Source organism: Notamacropus eugenii, chromosome 2 (assembly GCF_028372415.1).
Source record: "Notamacropus eugenii isolate mMacEug1 chromosome 2, mMacEug1.pri_v2, whole genome shotgun sequence".
Classification (NCBI taxonomy): Eukaryota; Metazoa; Chordata; class Mammalia; order Diprotodontia; family Macropodidae; genus Notamacropus; species Notamacropus eugenii.
Window position 1 is genome coordinate 86,367,716 of NC_092873.1, and position 26,828 is coordinate 86,394,543.

The 26,828-nt window shown below is 38.1% G+C and overlaps 2 pseudogenes; both read right to left on the reverse strand.

Moving 5' to 3' along the window:
* Positions 1-1,647: 1,647 nt before the first annotated feature.
* Positions 1,648-10,066, reverse strand: LOC140522726 (dnaJ homolog subfamily A member 3, mitochondrial-like; annotated as a pseudogene).
* A 3,378-nt stretch (positions 10,067-13,444) lies between these two features.
* On the reverse strand, positions 13,445-17,942 carry LOC140522727 (Golgi phosphoprotein 3-like; annotated as a pseudogene).
* Positions 17,943-26,828: the final 8,886 nt, after the last annotated feature.

Here is a 26,828-nt window from a genome sequence, read left to right on the forward strand (position 1 = left end):
ATGATCCAGAAGAATACTCATTACAATCTATGGCAAGTGATTAGAACCTCACATCTACAGGCAGCCAAAGAAGACCTTCTTCTGGGTTGAGGTATCCTAGTGTGTACGTTGTGTATGTCTAGTAGTTGTTAAGAATAGTTATTATTGTACTGGTGAGGAGAGGCCTTGTTCCCCCTTCTCTCTGGCCCTCACCCTTCCAATGGGCTACACCACTCTTTCCCGTGTTCTTCTTCCTTACCTCCCCTCCTCACTGTCAGCCTTGGCTTTCTCTCCAGTCATTCTTTTGTCCCTGCCCCTAGGCAAGTTTTTCTTTCAAATCCATCAGGCAGAAGACTATGGGAAGGGAAATTGGACTGGACTGAAGTGAGACAGACTTGCACAAGGTCATCAGCCTCACTCTTTTTTTCCAGAGTCATCCAAGGCGAGTAGCAAGGCAAAAGTCAGAACAAATGGCCCAGGATGCAGTGGATAACTTTGGTGCCTTTGTTCCTTAAATACAATTCACACAGAAGTCAGCACATTGCCCCAGGATGTCATTGGTCCTCTTTGAAACTAAGTACAAAAAATTGCTCATGTAATTGTAAAGTTTTGTTATGCTTACTTTACTATGGACTCTGGGCTTGTATAAATTATAGTAATCAAAATTATATGTTTTCTTTTGTAGCACATGCTCTGAGGCACATTCTACTCACACTGATAGACCTCAGAGGGCAGATGCTTACTTATCCTCCGAGGGTTTTAGGGGCCTCTGAAGGGCTTGTGCAGGGGATGGGGGTCATAAGGCACATGATAAGTACTTAATGAATGCTACCTGTCTAATGTTATAACTAATGTTATAACTCACTAGTCCTTCCCAATGTGCTTACACTTCCCCAATGGTTAATAGTGCCTATCAATTATTTAACCACACTTGACTAGTGTTTAGAAGGTGATTTTGCAGGGGTGGGGAACCTGTGGCCTTGACGTCACTTTTGGCGCTCTATGTCCTCAAGTTTGGCCCTTTGAGTGAATCCAAAGTTCACAGAACAAGTAAGGACAGGGAGACAGAGAGAGAGAGAGAGAGAGAGAGAGAGAGAGAGAGAGAGAGAGAGAGAGAGAGAGAGAGCAAGTTACTTTCCCTTTTTGGTTTGTCATTGAGAAAATTGATTAATGATTAAATGCAAAGAAATAAATTAAGGACTTACAAAATACTATATTTGGAGCACTTTACAAGCATAAAGGGCTAAATAAATGTAACCAATTTTCATTTCTAGGCATTCTTAGGTGGGATGGGCCTCAGGGCTGCTGTTCTTCTCTGTTCTATGTTTGAAATAATGTTAAAGGGAAGGTTGACCCAGAGTTTGCCTTAGACAAATACTAAGTAACCCACTGAATTGGAAGAGGAGAGGTGAGAAGTGACAGCATATATAAGAAATTTTGTCAAAAAAATCAGATTTCTGTAATTGGGAAGATTCCCACCACTCTGCCTGAAGTCTAGGGAGAGGAAATGAGGAAACTTTATCATATCAACACAGAGACACGACAACGCTAAAACTAGTGCTTTGGAGTAGCTGGTAAATCCTCCTTTCTTTTCTGAGACCCAGCTACTAAGCAAATAGAGCAGAAAATCTCACACTTCCATGGCCTTTGTGCTGTCTGTGATAAACTTCAGCAGTTACACACCTGCAAGTCACACATGTAATTGAGAAGTGTGGATTTAATTGCAAATACCACTAAAGCAATTATCACCATATAAACATCCTCCTGCTGATGCTGTCCTGGCTGATCAGGGTTAGTGTCAATGTCTTGTGGGTTTGCACCTGCCAGGAGATTGTGTTTGCATCATGTACATGTGAAGACTCATCAAGAGCTTGAGTAAACATTAAAGATTCCTGTGCTTGCTGATCTGAGGACAAATCTGTCTCTGGTACTGGGGGTGGTGGGAGCTGAAGTTTTGTGATTTTTGCATCTATATTGCCAACTACTAGTGTGTTACTGTTTTCTGGGTAGGCTTAAACAGTTAACCTTGAAGCTAGATAATCCTGAGTCTTTGTGCCCGGGTTTTATGGTGAAGTCACTTAACTACTCTGAATCTGTTTCCTCATTTATATAATGATATCAGTGTTGTAATGATGAATAACAATGAGAGGCAGCTAGGTGGCACAGTAGGTAGAAAACTGGGCCTAGAATTAGGAGGATCTGAGTTCAGATCTAGACCTGGTTGCTTACCAGCTGTGGGATCCTGGCCAAGTCACTTAATCTGTCTGCCTCAATTTCTGCAAATATAAAATGGGGTTCTTTTTTTTTTGCTGAAGCAACTAGGGTTTAGTGATTTGCCCAGAGTCACACAGCTACTAAGTATGAAGTGATTGACACCAGATTGGAACTCAGGTCCTCCTACCTCCAAGGTTGGTGCTCTGTTCATTGCACCACCTAACTCACCTTAATAGCACCTAACTCATGGACTTATTGTGAGGATCACCTCATATTTATAAAGCACTTAGCATAGTACCTGGCATATTGCAGGTAGACAATAAATGTACTACTATATATAGGGATCAAAGGATATAATAAGCAAAGCAATTTGCAAAATTTGAAGAGCTATAGAAACTTTTTATTATTATTATCATTATTATTCTATTATCTGAGAATCATGTGAGAAATAGGATGTGGGAAGGGAGAGCTGAAGAAGACTAACCTCAAGCCTTAGAAGGGTGGTTGGAGCCAGACTGCAAAGCGCTTTAAAAGCCAAAGAGAGGAGTCTGTAATTTTTTTCTAGATATACTTGTCTGAGCCTCTCAGACAAGAGAGTGACAGAGTTGAAATTGTAATTCCTTCCTCTGACTCTTCTTAATATACAAAGACAATCCCTACTACTCCACACTCATTTGTTCACCTAGATGACAGAAAGAGTACAATAAAGAGGGTGCTAGGAGTGAAATCGAGAAAACCTGAATTCAAAATTAGGCACAATCACTTACTAGCTGTGTGACCATGGGAAAGTCTTTTAACTTCTTTCTGCCTTAGTTTGCTATCTCCCAGAGTTGTTTTGAGGATAAAATAAGATATTTATAAGGGATTTGAAAAATCTTATGTTATTATACATAATTATCATTATATAGATGCTATTATTTTATTATTAATTCTACTTTTCAAAAAGTCTACCAATCTTGAACCATATTTAATTCATTGGACACATCTTAGTCACATCATTTCTTATTGCTAACTTTGAGGTCAAATTTATCTCCTTTCATTAGCACCTTTGGTTCATTTTGATTGTTCCCAAAACTTTGGGCATTTGTATATAAACAGTTTGTTAATTTGGAGGGTTTTTTTTTGTGTGTGTTTTTGGGTATGTTTATCCATTTACTTGAAATTCTTATTCTTTCTCATGCATATTTATACATAGTATTTTATTCCCTCTCTATTCACTGAGAACTTGTCACACTTATTTTTCTTTATTTTGGTCACTTGACAAGGTGTGGCAATAGATAACATATGTGGAGTGAATAAGAGAGGAGTTGATGATGATATCAAGGTTGCTAAATTAGGTGACTAAGAGGATTGTGGTGCCTTCAATAGTAGTCAGGAGTCTTGGTCCCTTATGGTCTGTTATAGAACTAGATTGATTCCTAAAAATTATCTAGGCAGCCTGCCATTTTAGAGATGAGGAAATTAAGGCCCTCACTTAGAGTTGTAAAAATCAGTGGAAGGAGGTAGCAGCGTAGAGAGATGATTCAAGCGAAACTCTCCCAGTGTTGTTCCCAATGAACTTTAAAATAATGTGTCAAATCAAATTCTGGGGTAGCATAATTAACAAAAGTTCAGAGTGACATTTTTCTGGTTCAAGAGAACTTAGGAGTCTGGAATGAAAAGTCTATGAGACCGGGGTGAAGACTGGCCCAGAGTGCCGCATGACAGTACCATCAGCTGTGTGTGCTGGAGGCTCTCAGTGACAGTAGTGCACCAGAAACACTTTTCTGTTCTCTCACCAACCAGGGATGGCAAAGTGATTGGAAAACTTGTCAGAGGGAGGTTATAAAAAATCTCTGTGCTGGCACTGGGCACAGGACTGGACAACTCCATTGCTCACTAATCATATCTGGGATGTAGTTCTAATGCAGAGAACACTAGTGCATGTGGTTGCAAAGGACCTTCCTGAAGAACTAGAGTATGGACCATGAGAACACTGACCATGTCTCTCCACGGATCACACCATATTGGAAGCACAAGAAACTTAAAAACTTCCAAAGTTTGCTGTGAAAACATCAGCACAAAAAACCACCTCAAGTTTGGTACAGTGACCTGCTCTCCAGATGAGCAGAGTCCAACCTCAACAAAAAGTTCAAAGTTAAGAAATTAACTGGAAAAATGAGAGAGGAAAAAATTACTTTGATCATAAAAAGCTACTGTGGTGACAAGAAGTATAGATATAAACTCAGAAGAAGATAATGATGTGAAAAGATCTACAAGGTAAGAATTAAAAGAAGATGCAGATTGAATAGAAATTCAACAAGTATTCCCAAAAGAGTTAAAGAACGAGGTGAAAAAAAGAGAGAACATATTTTAAAAATCAAATAAGGATGGTAGAGGAAGGATTGGGAAAAGAAATTAGAATAATAGAAAAAATTATTGAAAGATAATTAACAGCTTTATAAAAGAGACAAAAAATACTGAAGAAAACTGCATCTTAAAAACAGTATTGGCCAAACGGTAAATGTAAATGAGGTACAAAACCTCTTTGAAGAAGAGAAATCCTTATAAAACAAAATATGCAACAGGTTTGAAAAAAGAGGCATACAATTTCTCTGCTGAAAATAACTCCTTAAAGAAGCATGATTCACCAAATGCAAAAAGAGATACAAAACTTTTACCCATGAAAATACTTTCTTAAAAACTAGAAATGAGCAAGTGGAGACTTAATGACCTCATGAGAAATCAAGAAACAATAAAACAAAGCCAAAAGAATGAAAAGGTGGAAGAAAATATGAAATATCTTGTTGGAAAAATGACTGATTTGGAAAATGAATTCCCTTCAATGTCCACTATTGCCACTATTATTCAACATTTTACTAGAAATGCTCGCTATAGTAATAAAACAAGAAAAACAAATTGAAGGAATAAAAACAAGCAAAACTGTCACTCTTTGCAGATATGTTGGTGTACTTAAAGAAACATAGAGAATCCACTAAAATCTAGTTGAAACAATTAACAACTTTAGCAAATTTCCAGAATATGAAATAAATCCACGTAAAGCATCAGCATTTTTATATATGACCAATAAAACCCAAATAGGAGAGATAGAAAGAGAAATTCCATTGAAAATAACTTCAGACAATAGCAAATACTTGGGAGTCTACCTGAGAAGACATACCCAGGGGGTATATCTATACAATTACAAAACCCCTGTCACACAAAGAAAGATCTAAATAATTTGAGAAATGTTGATTGCTCATGGGTAGACTAAGCTAATAAAATAGAAATGATAATTCTACTGAAATTATTTTACCTATTTAGTGCCATACCAATTAAACTACTAAATAATTATTTTATAGGGCTAGAAAAGTATAATCAAGCTCCTCTGGATGAGAAAGAAAGGGAATAAATGAAGAAAAAATGGGAAAGAAGACAACATATATACAGTAGTAAGTGGGTATAGTAATTTAGCATTTGATAAACCAAACACCCAAGCTTGTGATGCAAGAACTCACTAATTGACAAAAATGGCTAGGAAAATAGAAAGCAATTTGACAGAATCTAGGCACAGATCATCTTTTTACAACATCAACCAAGAGGAGGTCAAAATGTGTACATGAATTAGATGTAAAGGTCAATGTAATAAGCAATTAAGGGAAGCATGAAAAAATTATCTGTCAGGTCTTTGAATAAGAGTAAGACTTTATGACCAATCAAGACAGAGAGAGCCCCACAAAGTAAAATGGGTAATTTTGGTTATATTATATTCAAATGATTTGAATAAACAAAACTAAATGCAGTAAAAATGAGGAGTGCAGGAAAGTCAGAAAAAATTTCTCATATGAAGTACTCATTTTTCAAATATAGAGGATATGGAGTCAAATTTATAAAAAAACAGCCATTCCTCAATTGACAAGTGGTCTAAAGATATGCAAACTGTAATAACTGAGTTACTAACATATCTATCCGATTGGTTAGCATGACAGAAAAGGATGATGATTAACGTTGAGGGGATATGGAAAAATCGGTGCACTAAGGAACTGTTGGTGGACTTGTGAATTGGTAAAACCATTCTGGAGAACATATGTATACTTGTTGACCTAGAAGGAAAAAGAAAAAGACAAATATTTGTAGCAACATTTTTTTTTTTGTGGTATCGAGTAACTGGAAATTAGAAGGAGGCCCATAAGTTGAGGAATGGCTAAATAAGCTGTGGTATGATTGTGATGGAAAAAAATTTGTGCTATAAGAAATGATGTAGGAGGTGATTTCAGAAAAACCAAATAAAATGGAAAGACATATAAACTGGTGCAAGGTGAGGTAAACAGAACATATTTCTAGTACACACTACACAGACCACTACACTATACAGTGATTCTTTATTGCTAATTAACTGTGAAGGACATAGTGACTCTAATCAGTACTTTCACCCAAGAGAATTCTAAAGAATTCATGATGAAAAATTATATCCAACTCTAGAAAGAGAACTGCTGAAATCTGAGTGCAGATTGAAGCATACATTTCTCATTTTATTTTTCTTTCCTTTTCTCTCAACATGGCCAAAATGGAAACATTTTGCATGACTCCACATGCACAATTTGAGTTATGTTGCTTTCCTTCTTAAAGGGTAAGGGGAGGGGCTCAAAAGAGGGAGAGAATTGCAACTCAAAATTTTTATTTTTAAATTTATTACTTTTGAATGTCATAAAAAAGATGCCTTTCCCACTCAGTTGAATCTTTTGGTCAACCTGTAATCCCAGGTGGGATCATGACATTGTCCCTTATAGCCCTTGAGTTCTGGCTGTCCCACCAAGAACAACCTGAGTTAGAGAAATAAAGTCGTCTGAGAGGATATCTACTCTAACCCTCCTAAACACAAGACTTCTCTGATCCTTGAATGTGATGAAGATTTCATCTTTTCCCCCATAGGATTCTTACAGATTGAACACCCTCTGGTCCTGCAGGTGCTGGGAACATGATCTTCTTCTATTTGGCTTGTCCTATTCCCCCACATACTACACCAGGAGTAATTATTATGGATCCACAGCATACACATGGCCTGCATGTCAAACACACCACAAAAGGACCTGTATTTATGCTTTTGGCTCTGCTGAACACTGGTGCCAGGTTCATCTCCTTTGCCATCATATGCCTCATGAGGTCCTTCATGGTCACAATAAGTTCTTTTTTATACACCCTTTGCAACCTGAATGAATGTCAGTCCCATGATGTACTCTTGAGGCTGATCAAATACACTATGGAAATCTCCAAATGAGGATCCTGAAAACTTCCCAAAATGTTCCTAACGAGTTCCTCTGAGTCGACAGCAAGGCCACCTTGCCAGTAACTCTGTCCAGAACTTCCCGTTCCAGAGTCAAAGTCAGCTGGACCACAAGTATCATGCTGTTTTCATTTTACTTTATCACTGAGCACTTCATAGGCTTCTGCTAATTGTGAGAACTTTTCTTTAGCTTTTGGGTCATTGTTATTCATGTCAGGGGGGTATTTATTGATAAGCTGGCAATAGGCTTTCTTGATCTCTTTCTGACTAACAGTTCATGATACTTCTAATATCTGGTAATAAATGTCTTTGGCTGAGGAAGGGGAACTTGTGTGAAGTGGAACAGTACAAATTAAACGGTAAAATTTTATTCTTTAGAGGCTGATGCTGGGTCTCCATGTCAGGAGTTTCTTTGGGATGAAGACTCCCTAATGAGCTGAGATGATGGCATTGCTTAGCTTGTGGCCTAGAGAGACCACTATGCTGCCCTTCCATGGTTCCTGAGTACCTTTCCTTGCTGCAGCCAGTAGACAGAGGTGGGGGGAGGGAACCTATAGTTAGTGAAAACAGATATGAGAACCTTGCCTTCATCTTGACTTGAGGACCACTATCTATTTTTTTTTAAATTAAGGCCTTCAGCTTCATGGTAAGAGTATTCATTCTTTGTCTTTATTTAGAAAATTCTTTATTCTATTGGGTGTACAAAGGTCAGCTTCCATCCTGTTCCTTTCTGAATTGTTAGACATTTTGAAATAGTAGAGCATATGTTACTGAGATCATAGTAGATATTTATAGAATGTACTTCCTATTCAGGAGGTCTGGGGTGCTAACAGCATGATCTAGTGGGATGACATCACAAATCCTTGGTCTACTTGACATGACTGTTCACTCAATGTTACCTTAGACATGTAACTTTACCTTAGGGGACCCTAGTTTCATCATCTGTAAAGTAAGAAGGTTGCACTACATGGTGACAAAGGTCAGAACTTATGCCTTAAAATTTACAAAGCACCTTGTTTACCACAAACTTTTTGAGATGAATAGGGCAAGTTATCCCCATTTTATAAATAACTAAACTGAGACTCAGAAAGTTTTCCTGTGATCATTTCCATGTTAAGACAAGTGTTACTGTTCCCATTTTATATGTAATAAAACCCTATGTATAGATAGAGTTATAAGTGCCTATAGTCTCATCTATAGTGGGGGGGGGGGGCTTGTGTGGTTCAAAGAGAGGTATCACAGGCATCTCTAGTCTATTCAACCTCCACCAATCTGAGGGAGATTTCAATTCCTTGCAGGAGGAGAAGAAGGAAGTGGGGCCAGAGACCACCTCTCTATTCTTCTTAGAGAGGGGAGTACTAACCTAGAATTATATCTTCTTCTTTAAATATCATTGGTCTACGGAGTTTATCTTCAAGTGATAAGTAATATTTATCTAAAACCATCAGCAAACATTATCCGTAATGAGGATAAGCTAGAAGCATTCCCAACACAATCAGGGGTGGAGCAAGGATGCCCCTTATTGTCTCTATTATTTAGTATTGCATTAGAAATGTTAGCTATGGCAATAAAAAAAGAAGAACACATTTAAGGGATTAAAATAGGTAATGAGGAAAAAGATTATCATTCTTTGCAGATGAAATGATGTTATACTTAGAAAATCTTAGACAATCAGCTAAAAACTACTTCAAATTATTAACAACTTTAGTAAAGTTGCGGAATACAAAATAAACCCACATAAATCATCAGTATTTCGATATATTACCAATGAAGTCCAATAGTAAGAGACAGACAAAAAAATTCCATTTCTAATAACTATAGACAATATAAAATACTTGGGAGTCCACTTGCCAAGACAAACCCAGGAACTATAGAAGCACACCTACAAAACACTTTTCACCCAAAGTCATTTCTAAACAACTGGAAAAAATTAATTACTCATGGGTACTTTGAAGCAGTACATTAAAATGGCAATTCTACCTAAATTAATCTATTTTTTCAGTGCCATATTAATCAAACTAATAAAAATTATTTTGTAGATCTAGAAAAAATGATAAAATTCATCTGGAAGAACAAAAACTCAAGGTCATCAAGGGAATCAATGAAAACAGATGCAAAAGAATGTAGTCTAGCCTTACCAGATTTCAAACTGTATTATAAAGTGGTAATTATCTAAACAATTTGGAGAGGAGAGAGAGGGTGGGAGGGATAGATTTTAGAACTTCAAATTCTGAGTAAAAATGTTAAAGCAAAAATATTGTTTGTCTGGGGGATATGATCAAATTCAATCTAACTTGTGATCACTATGTCATTATTGTTGAGGAAGAGGGAGGAGGATCCCATATTTTATATGCAAGGTTTATTCCCTTTCCTACCAAATAATAATTCCACAATGAAATACATAGCACACAACAAAGAAACATCTTTATCAAATCTGTAGCAAAACAGAAATCAGCGAAAGTATACATAGGAGAATATAGAGTGTATATAGAGTGAAACGGTTTTTCCAGTGGAAGAGAGATTAACTCAGTTCCACCAAGACACTTCTGGATCTCACCCAAGGGGAAACTCCCTGAATATTTTACTGTAGCTAGCTGAGGACAGGGACATGGTCGATACTGTCAGTTCATCTCATGTCTTTCTAGAGTCTTTTCCTTCAGGAACTTGAAGTGTGATTGACCTCTTCCATCTTGCCTCTTAAAGCTGCAAACCAAAACCCCCCCAAACTGATGTGAAACTTGAAGAATCCCCAAGTGACTGAAGAAGGCTGGAGCTCTCCTGTTATCTCCAATTCTTTCCTACTTCTCATGTAGTGTAGGGCCCTCATCTTAACCAATAAGGAACTTAACCAGTGGACTTGGGGACAGGAATTACATATAAGTAACTAAACTGAGATTCAGAAATATTGCCCAGGGTCACATATTAATATGCACTGAACCTCATCCAGATTTGCAGCTGCTCTCTCTTCTACGGTATACTGTAGAATCAATGAATGAATGGCCATTGATTAATCATTTTTCCTGTACCAGACACAGGAGATACAAATGCAAATAATAAAAGAGTTCCATTTCTTCTAAGAATAGGGAGCAGAGGTATAGGAGTGGTGATGAAAGAGGGGTATTTTGGTCAAAGAAGTCACTGGGATTGTGAGCAAAGTCACAGCAGTTGGTATAAAAGAGCAAGGCGATAAAAAAAGCTTGAAATGAAGGAAAGTTTCCTTGAAGAGGCTCCTGAAATGGGTCTGGGAGGAATAACAGGAATTTAAGAAATAGAAATGTGAGGAAGTTCTGGACCTAGAGAATAACTTGTACTAGTACCCATAAGAAATGGAGGAGGCAGAATAGTCTGTGGAACAGCTAACCATATTTTTTATACACATACACAAACACTCTCTCTCTCTCCCTGTCTCTCTATCTCTCTGTCTCTGTCTCTCACTTAAACACACACACACACACACACACACAGACACACAGACACAGACACACACCAATAAATCACTTCATTATATAATCACCAAATCTCAATGTTTGCACAACACAGCCTTATATGGGCTTGTTTCTGCCTTCCAACCACTACCCAAGGACCAATGGTGGCTGTCTCCTGGACAGTGTTGACCAAATCCTCGTAGAAAATTATCTTCTTAGTTGCTCTCTTACATCAGACTTACATCATCTCTTACATCAGACTTCTTGAGATCAAAAACAGTACAAGGTGTGAAGGCTTATGTAGGGTAGCATGTCACACATGGCTCAATAAGACCCAGTCCATTGACCGCTGATGTCCAACTGAGAAGCAAACCCAGCATACGGACTTGTACATATTTGGCATTTAATACACATTTGTGCCATTGAATCACAGTTTCCCTGAGATTCCTGTATACCTTCCTTGAGTCCAGTGTGCTATTTGTCAAGGATTCTTTTGTCTGCCTCCCTCCAATTTCTACATTCTTCACTCCTAGTGCTACCTGAAATTATTGATTTTCCCCAATTCCAAAACCATGTCTTTTTATGGGTCCCAATTGTATATTCAAGTTAGCTTCTTTTTCCTCTTTCAAATGTTGCTTTGGGTTGTATCTAACAAGCAGTTGTTCATGTAATAAATGCTCAAATAAACCCAGTTCTATAAAAGCTGTCCCTGAGTCTGGTCCATGAACTGCAGCGAATGACTGATCACATCATTGATTGTGACTGGATTCATATTTTGTTGATTATGAAATAAGATGGATCACGCAGAGGAGTTAGTGTCATACAGATGTATCTTCTTCATCCCCTTCTTAGATGCACGTCTCATTCCAATCCTTAGATATAGAATTTTCATCACAAAGAACTCTTCTCTCACGTAAGTAGATATGTAGGGGAAAGAAATTAATTGGTTTTTGAATTTCAGACTGTGGGAGATTAAATCTCTGTTACTGTTTAAAATGGTAAAGGGAGTTTCTATAGGCTCCCAGCACAGGTGGTGTGATCAGATGTGGCTCTGGGAGGAGGATGTGAGCAGGCCTCTGGGGTGGAATCCCCAGTTACATTAGAAGCAGTTTGCAGATCCCTCAACCCACAGGTGCCAAAGGTCAGTGACAGGGTTTTCTCAGCTGGCCGAGAAGGGAGAAGGGCCTTCCCATAGCTCCAGCCTCATGTAGCAGCCACAGAGGCCACATTCTGCAGGCTGCAGGAGTTCCCACAGCAACCCCTACAGTAGCCAGCATCCATTGTTGGATCTTAAAACCCCATGGGGGCACTGAGCAGCTGATTCTTCCCTCAGCCCTGTGTAGAGGCCCTGCAGAAGCTGATTTTTATCTCACACTGAATGGTGGCCCTGCCCCTGCAGCTTATCTGAATCTCATCCCCCAGTGCTGGCTTGGTGGAACTGGAGGCAAGGTGATTGTGAAGAGGAAACTCTACTAAGATTCTCTGCACAAAAATCTCTGGTTACTCCCAGGCCAGTGTACATGCTTGATTTTGCCCCTGCTCTTGACAAAGAACCCAAAAGTCAAGTAACTGGTTAGGAAAATTCCCAAAAAAGGGAAAAAAATAAGACTGTAGTAGATTACTTTCTTGGTGAACAAATATCTTCTCCCATCCTTTTGGATGGAAGAAGAACAATACTTACCATCAGGGAAAGACATAAAAGTCAAAGCTTCTGTATCCTAAACATCCAAAATAAATGTCCAATTTTCTCAGGCCATGGAAGAGCTCAAAAACGATTTTGAAAATCAAGTAGGAGAGATGGAGGAAAAATTGGGAAGAGAAATGAGTACAAAAAATCATGAAAAGTGGGTCAATAACTTGCTAAAGGAGACCCAAAAAATGCTGAAGAAAATAACACCTTTAAAAATAAACTCAATTGGCAAAAGAGGTTCAAGGAGCCAATGAAGAGAAAAATGCTTTAAAAAGCAGAATTAGCCAAATGGAAAAGGAAGTTTAAAAGCTCACTGAAGAAAATAGTTCTTTCAAAATTAGAATGGAATAGATAGAGGCTAATGACTTTATGAGAAACCAGGAAATCATAAAACAAAACCAAAAGAATGAAAAAATGGAAGATAATGTGAAATATCTCATTGGAAAAACAACTGACCTCAAGAATAGATCCAGGGGAGACAATATAAAATTTATGGGACTACCTAAAAGCCATGACCAAAAAAGGAGCCTACACATCATCTTTCATGAAATTATCAAGGAAAATTGCTGTGATATTCTAGAACCAGGGGACAAAATAAATATAGAAAGAATCCACCGATCACCTCTTGAAAGAGATCCAAAAAGAGAAACTCCTAAGAACATTCTAGCCAAATTCCAGAGTTCCAAGGTCAAGGAGAAAATATTGCAAGCAGCCAGAAAGAAACAATTTGAGTATTGTGGAAATACAATCAGGATAACACAAGATCTAGCAGCTTCTACATTCAGAGATCAAAGGGCTTGGAATATGATATTCCAGAAGTCAAAGGAACTAGGACTAAACCAAGAATCACCTGCCCAGCAAAACTGAGTATAATACTTCAGGGGAAAAAACGGTCTTTCAATGAAATAGAGGACTTTCAAGCATTCTTGATGAAAAGACCAGAGCTGAAAAGAAAATTTGACTTTCAAACACAAAAATCAAGAGAAGCATGAAAAGGTAAACAGGAAAGAGAAATCATAAGGGACTTACTAAAGTTGAACTGTTTACATTCCTACATGGAAAGACAATATTTGGAACTCTTGAAACCTTTTTCAGTATCTGGGTAGTTGGCGGGATTACACACACACACACACACACACACACACACACACAGACAGAGAGCACAGGGTGAGTTTAATAGGATGGGATCATATCTAAAAAAATGAAATTAAGGGGTGAGAGAGGAATATATTTAGAGGAAAAAGGGAGAAATGGAATGGGGCAAATTATCTCCCATTGAAGACACGAGTAAAAGACTTTTCTGTGGAGGGAAAAAGGGGGGAGGTGAGAGAGAAAACATGAAGCTTACTCTCATCACATTCAACTCATGGAAGGAATAAAATGCACACTCATTTTGGTATGATAACCTATCTTACAGTGCATTAAAGTTGGGGAGAAGAGGATAAACAGGGTAGGGGGATGATGGAAGGGAGGGCAATGGGAGAAGAGAGCAATTAGAAGTCAACACTCTTGGGGAGGTTCAAGGCCAAAAGAGAAAATAGAAGAAATGGGGGGCAGGATAGGATGGAGGGAAATATGGTTATTCTTACACAACATGACTCTTATGGAAGTCATTTGCAAAACTACATATATATGGCCTATATTGAATTGCTTGCCTTCCCAATGGGGATGAGTGGGGAGGGAGGAAGAAAGAGAAGCTGGAACTCAAAGTTTTAGGAACAGCTATTGAGTATTGTTCTTCCATGCAACTGAGAAATAAGAAATACAGGTAATGGGGTATGGAAATTTATTTTGCCCTACAGGACAAAAGAGAAGATGGGGATAAGGGAAGGGAGGGTTGATTGGTGATAGGAGTAATTGGAGTGCTTGAAGTTTTGGGCTAGAGGGAGGGGAGAGATAGGGAGAAAATTTGGAACTCAAAATTTTGTGAAAATGAATGTTGAAAACAAATAAAAAAAGAAGAAAAGAAAATGAAGGACAAACACACACACACACACAAATGTCTAATCTATTTAACCAATTACTATGGTCACCTACTACTGTGTATTGTGTACTTATTGCACGGATTTACTACACTATTTATTAGCCACTACCAGATTATTTTTGATGATTACTACTTTGTAATACAGTTTGAGATCTGGTATTACTAAGCTATCTTCTTTCACACTTTTTAAAAATGAATTTTCTTGATAATCCTGACCTTTTTTCTTCCAGGTGAATTGTATAATTTTATCTAGCTCTAAAAGTATTTTTGGTAGTTTGTTTGGCATGGTATTGAATAAGTAAATTAATTTAGGCTGAATTGTCATTTTATTATATTGGTTCATCCCACTCATGAACGTCATATTTTTACAATTCTTTAAATCTGACTTTCTTCGTGGGAAATGTATTTTGTAATTGTGTTCAAATAGTTCTTAGGTTTATTTTGGAAAGTGGACTCCTAAGTATTTTATATTTTCTACCATTATTTTAAATGGAATTTCTTCTTGTATCTTTGCTGCTGTTGATCCTCTGAGATTCTCCAAGTATATCATCATATCATCTGCAAAGAGTGATACTTGTTTTCCTCATTTCCTCATCTAATCCCTTCTATTTGGTTTCCTTTGCTTATTGCTACAGTTAGTATTTCTAGTACAATGTTGAATAATGTTGTGCTCAGTGTGGGTATCCTTGTTTCATTCTTGATCTGGGAAGACTTCTTACTTATCCCAATTGCAGATAATACTCACTGTTGGTTTTAGATAAATACTACTTATCATTCTAAGCAAAACTCTATTTATTTATTTTTTGCCAAGAATACAAAGTTTATTGAACAAAGGTGATGGTCATATACAAGTAAAGGAAAGCTGTTTGGCAGTATACACAATGCAGATCTATACCTTGTCTCTCCCTGTTTTTTTGAGAGAGAAGCATTAAAAATAATGACCAAGGACTGAAAAGAACCATACTCACCAAGACTGCTAACACCATTTAAATTGTTGCTTTCCACAGGACAACCTGGTTTTCTTGCATATGAACTGTTTAAATTGCAAGAAAAGCACAGCCAAGTTTGGTTATGAGGGACTTGGCTTCTATATCAAGAAAAAGCAAATTTGAAATTGAGCCTAGTTTCATAATTATCACCAATTATTTGCTTCTAGTTATCAAAAGGTCATTAAGGGAAAAACTAAGGCATGTTAATTTGGTAATATTTGTGGTCACTGTGGCCAGGTTAATGAGAAGGAAGGAGATTATGCTGAAACATTCAATTACTTTTGGACATCCACGACAACCCCCTGGGGAGGTCCATTCCAGAACTACTAGGAAGTCTGTTTTTGCCATAGCCAAGAGGCAGTGCTTATTGAGGGTGGGTTTGGGGTGTGGAGGGTTCAGGGATGGGCAGATTTCTAACATTAGCTGAACTCATTCCTGTGAGTTGCAATTCTAATACCAAATTTCCTTTTTTAAGGTACAGAATTCCCAAGGGGTGCCCTGAATAAGGGTTTTTTTCTGCCTCTTCTATAAAGCTGAAAACAGGAGACCTTTCTGTTGCAAATTAAGTTGAGGAGGTTTGAAGATGGATGATTTGGAGGGGTCTACCATACAACCCAAACAATAAACTGGAGTTTAGGGACTCACCATCTCTGATCAGGAGACCTGATGGCATGATTGAAGACCTAGTGCTTAGACACTTATTCTGAACTCAGGAGGCTGCATTCCAAGAGCAATTTCAATTCTAGCTTCATTGATTGAAGCCAAAATAAATATATCAAAAGGACTGGAGGGCACAGGAGGGAGGAGGAAACCAAAATAATCTTGTGGTGTGGGGTAGGAATTTTGTTCCTTCCCTATCACAGCTTCTATTGCTGCAATGCATAGAGATGGTAGTTAAGAGAAAAATTTTTAAATTGGTTTTCTGACCAGGGAAAGGGTGGACTAGGAAGTAGTCTGAAAATTTATCTCTCATCTCTAAATATTTATGACCAGGCTGGCAGGTTTTAGATATGCTTCAGACTGGAAATGGAAAGATAGGGGGAAATGTCAGCATGACAGGGGTATACAAATGCCATATACCAGTTACTTCAAAAACTGGTTTAGATTTCTGCCTTTCACTCAAGTAGGATACTACTTTGATCAACTACAGTATACTGAGAGAGTCCAAGAGACAAAGGACAAGTTTTTTAGAAAAATGAAGAGCTTGCTCTACTCCTTCTGTCTGCCACTCTGTGGTGGATACATCCAGACCCCACCTGACTGATAATATTTGTTTAAGCCATGGGTGAGAACCAAGAAAGGAAAGCGGGGTGCTGAACCTCAAGTTCTTCTCCACAGGGTAAGTAATGTTGGGAAAAGTGGCAAGTCTTCATTCATTGTGTCAAGACCTGTGGCGATGCCCTGAGGTTGCTCCCTTCCTCACCAAGAATTTGGTCCAAGAGAAGGAAAAAAAAAGACGAAAATCAACCAGCTCCCAAACAAACACTTCATCCCATGAATGATGTGATGTGGCTTCTGATAGTCATCAGCAACAGGGGGAGGAAGGACTCGCCTGCCAGCTTTAAGATTTATTGAAGGCTGTCAACCCAGCCTAGATCACCTCCACAGCACTGTGCTTTGTTCCTTCCACCTCAGGGTAAAGCTCTACCAGGTCCTTGGCTCGGTTCATGGTTACATCATATCTTTCATCTGCCAGGGTAGAGAAGACTTTCTAGCAAGTCTGAGGAGTGGGCCAGCACTAGCAGTGCCAGGGTCTTGCAGTCCATGAGCTGGGGGTCATTCACCTCTCACTCCAGGACACTCTCCTGAAGCTTTCTGACCAGCTGCTTTTTTCTGTTGCGTTGGTCACTGGGTGGGTGGTCATGTCAAACAGCAGGAAGTTCTGTTTCTTGGGGGTCAGAATACCCTTCTCCACCAGGTTTTTGGCGATCCATTCTCATATATTTCTCAGCTGATACTGCAGCTTGAAGGGCTTCCACCTTTCACCAGTGTGCTACTTGATCCATGTTTGAACAGTTTTTGCTGGTTCTGTGGTCTTGATGTGCTTCAGTGTTTCATCCAGTAAGACATCGCCAGTTGGACTGTCTGACTTTAGCAACACCTTTCTGTCAAGTAGTCTCTTCTTGTGTATGGTTGGGGGATCCAGATGGATGCGACCTCACATGATCAATTCTATGAGGATGCCTCCTCGAAGCCCAGAAGAAATGCAGTTATTCAAGAAGGACGTGTAACCCTCTTTATCCTTCAGGCCCAGAAGCAACACCTCTTTGGTAAGGTTGAGGCAGATATCCTTAGGGTCACCACAGTCATCATTATCCAGACCTCTCTCTTGGTTGGAGTCTTCCTCACCTTCCGACTTCTTTTCAGAATTCTTACCAACCAATTTAGGTAGAATCATGATTTTTAAAAAAAATATTAGCTTGGTCTAACCATGAGCAACTGATGCTCCAATTATATAGATCTGACTTTATTTGTGTGAAAAGTATTTTGTAATTGTGTTCATATTGTTCTTGGTTTTGTTTTGGCAAGTAGATTCCTAAATATCCTATAATGTCTACAGTAATTCTAAACGGAATTTCTCTTTCTATCTCTTGCTGTTGGGTTTTTTTAGTAATACGTAGGAATGCTAATGATTTACGTGGGTTTATTTTATGTCCTGCATCTTTGCTATAGCTGTTTATTATTTCAAGTATTTTTAAAAATTAATTAATTTATTTTTAGTTTTCAACTCCATTTCCACAAGATTTTGAGTTCCAAATTTTCTCCCCATCTCTCCCTTCCCCCTACTCCAAGACCATACATTCTGTTTTCCTCTTCTCCCAATCTTCCCTCCCTTCTATCACAACCCTCCCTTCCCTTATCCCCATGTCCTCTCTTTTCTTGTAAGGCAAGATAGATTTCAACACTACATTACCTGTATTTCTTATTTCCCAGTTGCATGCAAAACCAATTCTCAACATTCATTCCTAAAACTTTGAGTTTCAACTTCTCTTCCTTCCTCCCTTCCCACCCAAGCCCAGTGAGAAGGCAAGCGGTTCAATATAGGTTATATGTGTGCAGTTTTGCAAAAGACTTCCATAATAGTCATGTTGTGAAAGACTAACTATATTTCCCTCCATACTATCCTGTCCCCTATTTATTCTATTTTCTCTTTTGATCTTGTCCCTCCCCTAAAGTGTTTATTCTAATTACTCCCTCCTCCCATTTACTCTCCCTTCTATCAGACCACCACCCCACTTATCCCCTTCTCTCCTACTTTCCTGTAGTGTATTATAGCTTCACACCAAATTGAGTGTCCATGTAACTCCTTCTTTAAGCGAAATCTGATGACAGTAAGATTCATTTTTTCCCTCTCACTTCCCCCATTTCCTCCTCCACTGGAAAAGCTTTTTCTTGCCTCTTTTATGAGAGACAATTTGTCTCATTTAATTTTTCCCTTTCTCCTCCCAATATATTCCTCTCTCACCCCTTAATTTTATTTTTTTAGATATCTTCCCTTCCTATTCAACTCACCTAGTACTCTCTGTTTATTTATATGTGTATAATCCCTTCAACTACTCAACTACTGAGAAAAGTTTCAAAAGTTACAAATATGATCTTTCCATGTAGGAATGTAAACAGTTCAACTTTAGTAAGCCCCTTATGATTTTACTTTCCTGTTTACCTTTTCATGGTTTTCTAGATTCTTGTGTTTGAAAGTCAAATTTTCTATTCAGCTCTGTTTTTTTTTCATCAAGAATGCTTGAAAATCCTCTATTTCATTGAATGACTATTTTCCCCCCGAAGTATTATACTCAGTTTTTCTGGGTAGGTGATTCTTGATTTTAATCCTAGTTCTTTTGACTTCTGGAATATCGTATTCCAAGCCCTTTGATTCCTCAATGTAGATGTTGCTAGGTCTTATGTTATCCTGGTTTTATTTCCACAATACTTGAATTGTTTCTTTCTGGCTGCTTGCAATATTTTCTCCTTGACTTGGGACCTCTGGAATTTGGCTACAATATTCCTAGGAGTTTTCCTTTTTGGATCTCTTTCAAGAGGTGATCAGTGGATTCTTTCAATATTTGTTTTACCATCTGGTTCTAGAATATCAGGGCAGTTTTCCTTGATAATTTCATGAAAGATGATTTCTAGACTCTTTTTTTGATCATGGCTTTCAGGTAGTCCTATAATTTTTAAATTATCTCTCCTGGATCTATTTTAAAGGTCAATTGTTTTTCCAAAGAGATATTTCACATTGTCTTCAATTTTTTCATTTTTTTGCTTTTGTTTTGTAATTTCTTGGCTTCTCATATAGTGTCCATCTGCTCCATTCTAATTTTTGAAGAACTATTTTTGTCAGTGAAGTTTTGAACCTCCTTTTCCATTTGGCCATTTCCGCTTTTTAAAGCATTCTTCTCCTCATTGACTTTTTGGACCTCTTTTACCATTTGGGTTAGTCTATTTTTAAAGGTGTTATTTTCTTCAGCATTTTTTGGTTCTCCTTTAGCAAGCTGTTGACTCAATTTTCATGATTTTCTTGCATCACTCTCATTTCTCTTCCCAATTTTTCCTCCACCTCTTTTACTTGATTTTCAAAATCCTTTTTGAGTTCTTCCATGACCTGAGACCATTGCATATTTATTTCGGTGGTTTTGAATGCAGAAACCCTGCCTTTTATGTCTTCCTCTGATGGTGTGCATTATTCTTCTTCATCTGAAAGGATGGATCAAAATACCTGTTCACCAAGAAAGTAACCTTCTGTAGTCTTAATTTTTCCCTCTTTTTGGACATTTTCCCAGTCAGTTCCTTGACTTTTGAATCGTCTGTCAAGTGGAGAGTGTACTCTAGGGACCTGTAAGTCCTCAGTTCCTCTAAGGTGGCACAATCAATAGAGAGGAGTTTCCTCCTCTCCTGTCCTGTGCTCTGGTCTGGGAGCAATCATAAGCTTTTCTGCCCAGGGTCTACTAGTAGAATTTCCTCTTCACAGCTTCCACCAGTTCCACCAGCCAGTCCTCCTCCTCACCCCAGGACTGCCACTCAGAATTGAAACTCAGATAAACAGCTCGATTCCCCAAGGCTCTTTTGACTGAGGGCTCCAAAAGTGAATGCTACCTCCATGTGGGGCTGAGGGCAGACTGTGTTTCCTTTTCACCCAGGTGAAAGAGCTTTCTTACTGACCTTTGAAGCTGTCTTTGGCATTTGTGGGTTGAGGAATCTGGGAACTGCAACTGCTGCTGGGAATTCCTCTCCTGAGGTGTGCTCCAGTCCTATCTCTGCTGCACCAAGGCTGGGCTGTGTTCAGTAGGCTGTGCTCTGCTCAGTGCCCAGCGCAATAGACTTTTCCTGTGGGCCTTCCAGGCTGCCCTGGGCTGAAAATCTCTTTCACTCTGTTGTTTTGTGGCTTCTGCTGCTCTAGAGTTTGTTTAGAGTAATTTTTTACAGATATCTATTTTATGGACTGTGGGGGAGAGAGCTTCTACAGTTCTGTTGTTCTACATATTTCAAGTATTTTTTTTACTTAATTCTTTAGGATTCTCTAAGTATATCATCATGCTATCTGCAGAGAGTGATAGATTTGTTTCTTCTTTGCCTATTCTAATTCTCTCAATTTCTTTTTCTTCTCCTATTGCTAAAAAAGTACCACATTGAACAACTGTGGTGAAAATGGACATTCCTGTTTCACTCCAGTCCTAAGGTAAAGGCTTTTCATTTATCCTAGGGATTTTTTTTAAAAAAGGAACTTATTGATGGCTGGTTCAATTTATTTTCTTAAATGTTAGTATTTAAGTATTCTACTTCATCTCTTAATCTGTGGAATTTGTATTTTTGCAAATACTCATCCATTTCATTTAAATTCATTGATTTATTGTCATATAGTTAGGCAAAATAGCTTACATTTACTTTAACCTTCCATTGCTGGTGAATTCCACCATTTAATTTTTGATACTCTTAATTTGGTTTTCTTCTTTTTGGCTAAATGAAATTAACCAATGTTTTTATTTTCTCCAACTTTCATAAAACCAGATCCTAAATTTGCTTTATTAGTTTAATGGTTTTGTTACCTTCAGTTTTATTCATCTCTCCTTTGATTTTCATGATTTACAACTTAGTGTTTAATTGTGGACTTTAATTTTTTCCTTTCTGGTTTTTCTTGCATGCCCTCTTCATTGATTTTTCTTTCTCTTTTTGTTGATTTAAGCCTTTAGAGCTATGATTTTTCCCCCTAACTACTGCTTTGATTGTATCCCTTAAATTTTTGTATGTTGTCTAATTGTCAGTTTCTTTCAGGAAACTATTTACTGTTTTGATGATATTTTATTTAATCCAATCGTGCTTTAGGAGTAGATTATTTAGTTTCCAATTAATTATCAATCCATGTTCCCATTCTCTTTTATTCAATGTAATTTTTATTGCATTATGATTTGAAAAATTTAATATTTCTGGTTTTCTACATTTGATTGTGAGGTTTTATACCCTAATACATGGCCATTTTTGCATCAGTGTCATGTACTGCTGAGAAAAAGGTATATCATATCTAACTTTTATAACATCCCTTCCAATTCCTTAACTTTTTTCTTGCTTATTTTTTGGTTAGACTTATCTAATTCTGATAGGGGAAACATGAGTTCCCACGCTAGTATAGTTTTATTTTCTGCTTCTTCCTGTAACTCATTTAACTTTTGCTTGAAGAATTTGGATGTTATACCATTTGATGTATGCATGTTTCTTAGTGATATAGTTTCCTTGATTATTTCATTTAATTAGATTCATTTTTGCTTTGGCTTTGTTTGAGGTCGTTATTGCACATCTCTCTCTCTCTTTTTTTACTTCAGTTGAAATGTAACAGATTATGCTCCTTTTACATTTACTTTGCATACAATTTTCTGCCTCAAGTCTTTTTTATGTAAACAGCATATTGTAGAATTCTCATTTTCAATCCACTTTGCTATCCACTTCTTTTTTATAGATGCTTGCTCATTTTTCAGCTTATTTCTTGAAGTTTAACTACATGTTAATGTTGGTCTCTGCCCCCATGTTGGAGGGGACACTGTCTGAAACATCACTGCTCTCCTAGACTGCATTCTGGTCTGCAAATCACCACAATTATTGTTTTCTGCCCTTGAATTCTGACTCAGGTCTGTGCCTGGGATCTCTAATGTTTAAGTTCTTGTCCTTGCCCTAAAACAGCTGAATGAGCCATTTCTGAAGCCACACTGGCTCTCAAGTAAATGACCATCTTCCAAGTGAAGGATCAGTTTGCTAAGGAGGACTCTTTCAAGAATATTGCCAGCAAGGACAAAGAGAAAGACTTCCCTGTAATTGCTGCAGGACAATCTATTTCCTTCAACTTTATAGAATTGGACAATGAAGGCATCCTTGGACTCCTGGGGGATAAATAACCTCGTCTTGCCATATAACTTTGAAAATTTCATTCTGCTTTTGTATCAGCAGTGGTCCCCCTACCTTGTTAATCTCTGCTTGAAAAAAATCAGAACCATTTGCTTTGCCACATGAAAGGAGCAGAATGGCATTCAAAACATCTTTTTCAGTTGGAACTTCAGCTTGGGAGGGATTGACTTCAATCTGAGTTAAATGGTCAATGGCGTCAGCACTGATTGATGATGGTCTGTTGAGCACAGTATGGACATTCTGCTCATCTCTCTGGGATATTGTCCTTATCATTAATTAATGTTGCTCTATTAACAATGAGTAGTGGTAATGCACCATAGGTCTTTGACCTACTAATAACTTTCAGGGCACCATAAAAGAGCTTTGGATTGTTACTATCAGTATGAAAATAAATTTCATCTGACTTCTTACTGAGCCTAGAATGATGCATCTCTTAAAGCTTTGCTTATCCTTTACTTTTGATGGAATTAAATGTTGCCTTCTCAGAGATGGATGAACTGTACTACGAAATCCTGTGGAGTTTTCGCTTTTCATTTAGCGGCTTCAGAATTTCCCGTCATTTTCAAGAAACCAGTCTTGGTGTTTGGTAGTGGTCTGAAGGCACCATGAGGCAATGCAGTGCTGTCCACCACTATCTGCCTCCAGAGAAAGAACTGATATTGATTGAATACAGACTGAAGCATGCTTTTTTCACTTTCTCTTACTTATTTTTTCTCTTACTTGAATCTTCTTGTACAAAATGATTAATATTGTTATAATTATAGTCATAATATCTAATAAAGTTGCAGATAATTCTATATGTACAATCTATATGTGATTGCATGCTGCTTCAGGTAAGGAAGAGTAGAAAGAGGGGGAGAGAGAATACAGAACTCAAAATCTTAAATAAAAATGTTAAAGAACAGCATATTTGTAAAGATGATATGATCAGATTCAATTTAAATTCTGATCACTATGTCATTATTGTTTATGAACATCGAGGAGAATTCCAAGTTTTATATACAAGGCTTATTCCCCTTCTCACAATATAACAATTGCTCAATGAATATGCATTGCGCACAGTGAAGAAACATATTTATACAAATCAGTAGCAAAAGAGAGAACAGAAAAGGTATACATAGAAGAATGTAGAGTGCATATAAAGTGAAAAGGTTTTCCATCGGCAAAGAGATTAACTCAGCTCATCCAAGAGAGTTTGAAATCTCACCTAAGGGGAAACTTCCTGAAGATTCCATGGTAGCAGGCTGAGGACAGGGACATGGTGGAGACTTCTAGCCCTTCTCATGTCTTTCTAGATTCTTTTACTTCGGTAACCTGAAGTGTGATTGACCTCTTCCATCTTTGCCCTTGAAGCTGAAAATGAGACACCGCAAGTAACTTGAAGCTTGAAGAAGAGACTGAAGAAGGCTGGAGCTCTCCTGTTCCACGAATTCTGTCCTAGCTCTCATGTAGATCAGGGCTTCTATCTCCACCAACAAAGAAAGGATTCCAAGTCACTGCACTTAGGGATAGGGATTACATATAAATAACTAAAGTGAGATTCGGTAATACTGACCATGGTCACACATCTAGTTTATGCTGAACGCCAGATTTACCACTGCTCTCTCTACTACATTATACTGTACAATGAGTGAATGGATCGTCATTGATTAATCACCTTATGTGTATCAGACATTTACTACTCTCAGTAGATACAAATGCAAAAAATAAGAACTCCACTTGTACTAAGAAAAGGGAACACCTGTATAGGAGTGGCGACTAAGGAGGGGTATTTTCATGAAAGAAGTCGTAAGGATGTTGAGCAGAGTCACAACAATTGTTACAAAATGAAAGTCTAGACAAGGTGGGATAAAAAGTTCAAAAAGAGGGAACGGTTCTTGGAAGAGACACCTGAGGTGTGTCTGGAAGGAAGAGCCGGAATTCAAGAAACAGAAATATGAGGGAGGTAGTTCCAGGCCTAGAGAATAACCTGTACTAGTGACTATAAGGAATTGGGAAGGTAGAATAGGATGTGTAAGAGCTAATCAAGTTTTTACACACATACACACACATGTACACATACACACATGCACATACACATTTATCAGTAATTCACTTTATTAGGTAATCACCAACTCTCCATGTTTGTACAGCACAGCCTTATCCTTCTGCCTTCCCACCTAATATTGCCCAAACCTTCATATAAAGTTGTCTGCTTAGATGTACTCTTAAGTCAGACTTTTTGAGATAAAAAACAGTACAAGATGTGAGGATTTCTGTAAGGTAGGAAGTCACATAGCATTCAATAAGACTCAATCTAGAGGTCAGTGATGTCCAGCTTAGGAGCAAATTCAACAGAGGGCCTTGTGCATATTTATCATTTAATACATGTTTGTGTCATTGAATCATAGTTTCCTTCAGATCCCTCTGTAAAGTCCTTGAGTTCAATGTGCTATTTGTCTAGGTTCCTTTTGTCTGCATGCTTCAAATGCCTACATTCTTCAATCCCAGTCCTAGCTGAGGTTATTGGTTTTCTCCAACCTCAAAATTATGCCTTTTTATGGGTCCCAAGTGAAGACTGAAATTAACTTTTTTTTCTTTTTCAAATGTTGCCTGGCTATCTAATGAGAAGTGGTTCACTTAATATACATACCAAAAGCCCAATTAAATGAAAGATGATCCTGAATCTGCCCCATGCAGTGCGGCAAGTGACTGACCATATCACTGATTATAATTGGATTCATGTTTTGTTGATTGTGAACGTGAGATGGACAACACAGATGAGTTAGTCACCCAGATGTAGCTTTTTAACCTCACTTCTGAGATACACATCTCATTCAATCCCTCAGAGAGTGAATTTTCTTCACAAAGACCTCTTTTCTCATATATGGAGATATGTAGAGGTAAGAATTTCATTGGTTTTTGAATTTCAGATGTGGCAGATCAAGTCTCTGATAGTGTCTGAAATGGTAAAGGGAGTTTCTATTGGCTCCTAGCACAGGTGGCATGGTAAGGAACTGAACCTATATAGTCCCCTCCTATTGCTGTACATCCCTCATTTGGTGCTCTGGGGTCTCTCAAGAAGAGTTGGTGCTTTCAAGACAGCACCAAGACCGGGAATGTCAGGATGCCCTTAGAAAGTCTTCTTACAGTGCAGACGCTGTTGCTTCCTTTCTTCAGTTTCCCAGTGATCAACTCTGGTAAGACTCTACTTTCCTACTTCGAAATGGTCTGCCTCGTAAGGAGTTGGACTGAACTGGACTGGGCTGGTGCACTTGGGAAAAAAGGATCAGTCAGAAGACCATAATCCAAAATTTACCATCTGTTCTGAAGAAAGGAAGGAAATTACAATGTCCCAAAATCTTTTCCTCTCTTCTGTAGGGCCTTTTCGATTAGATTTGGAGGGGGACTATTCATCTGGAGAGATATATTTGTCCTAGAATTATATTGTAAAGTCCCCTACTATCCCAGGAGTGGTCTAATCTTTCATGTGACTTCTAATATGGGAGACGGTCAAGAAAAGAGTAGAAGACCCATGACTGAATCATTTTCGCTCATTGATCTGCTGCCGTTGGCATGCTCTGGGGTGTCATCTCAGTGACATGCCATCCTTCTAAATGAGTAAAGGAAATTTCAAATCATTATCATGTCTCAAATTTAGTGTATGAGTATGTGGAAGGAAGGCTTCATATATGAAGGAAGCAGATAGATGCCCTGATCTAGTCACTCAGTTCATTAGGCAAAAGAGCCTGTGTTGAGACTGAACTGGTCTGGCCTGAGTTGACTGACAGATGATTGTTAGTTTGTGAAATAACCTGAAGGTTTTATATGGTCTCTCTGACTGGGAGAGGAAAAATACTCAGATCAATGGCTCCAAGATCTAAATAACTTTGTACCTGCTGCCTAGATCTGA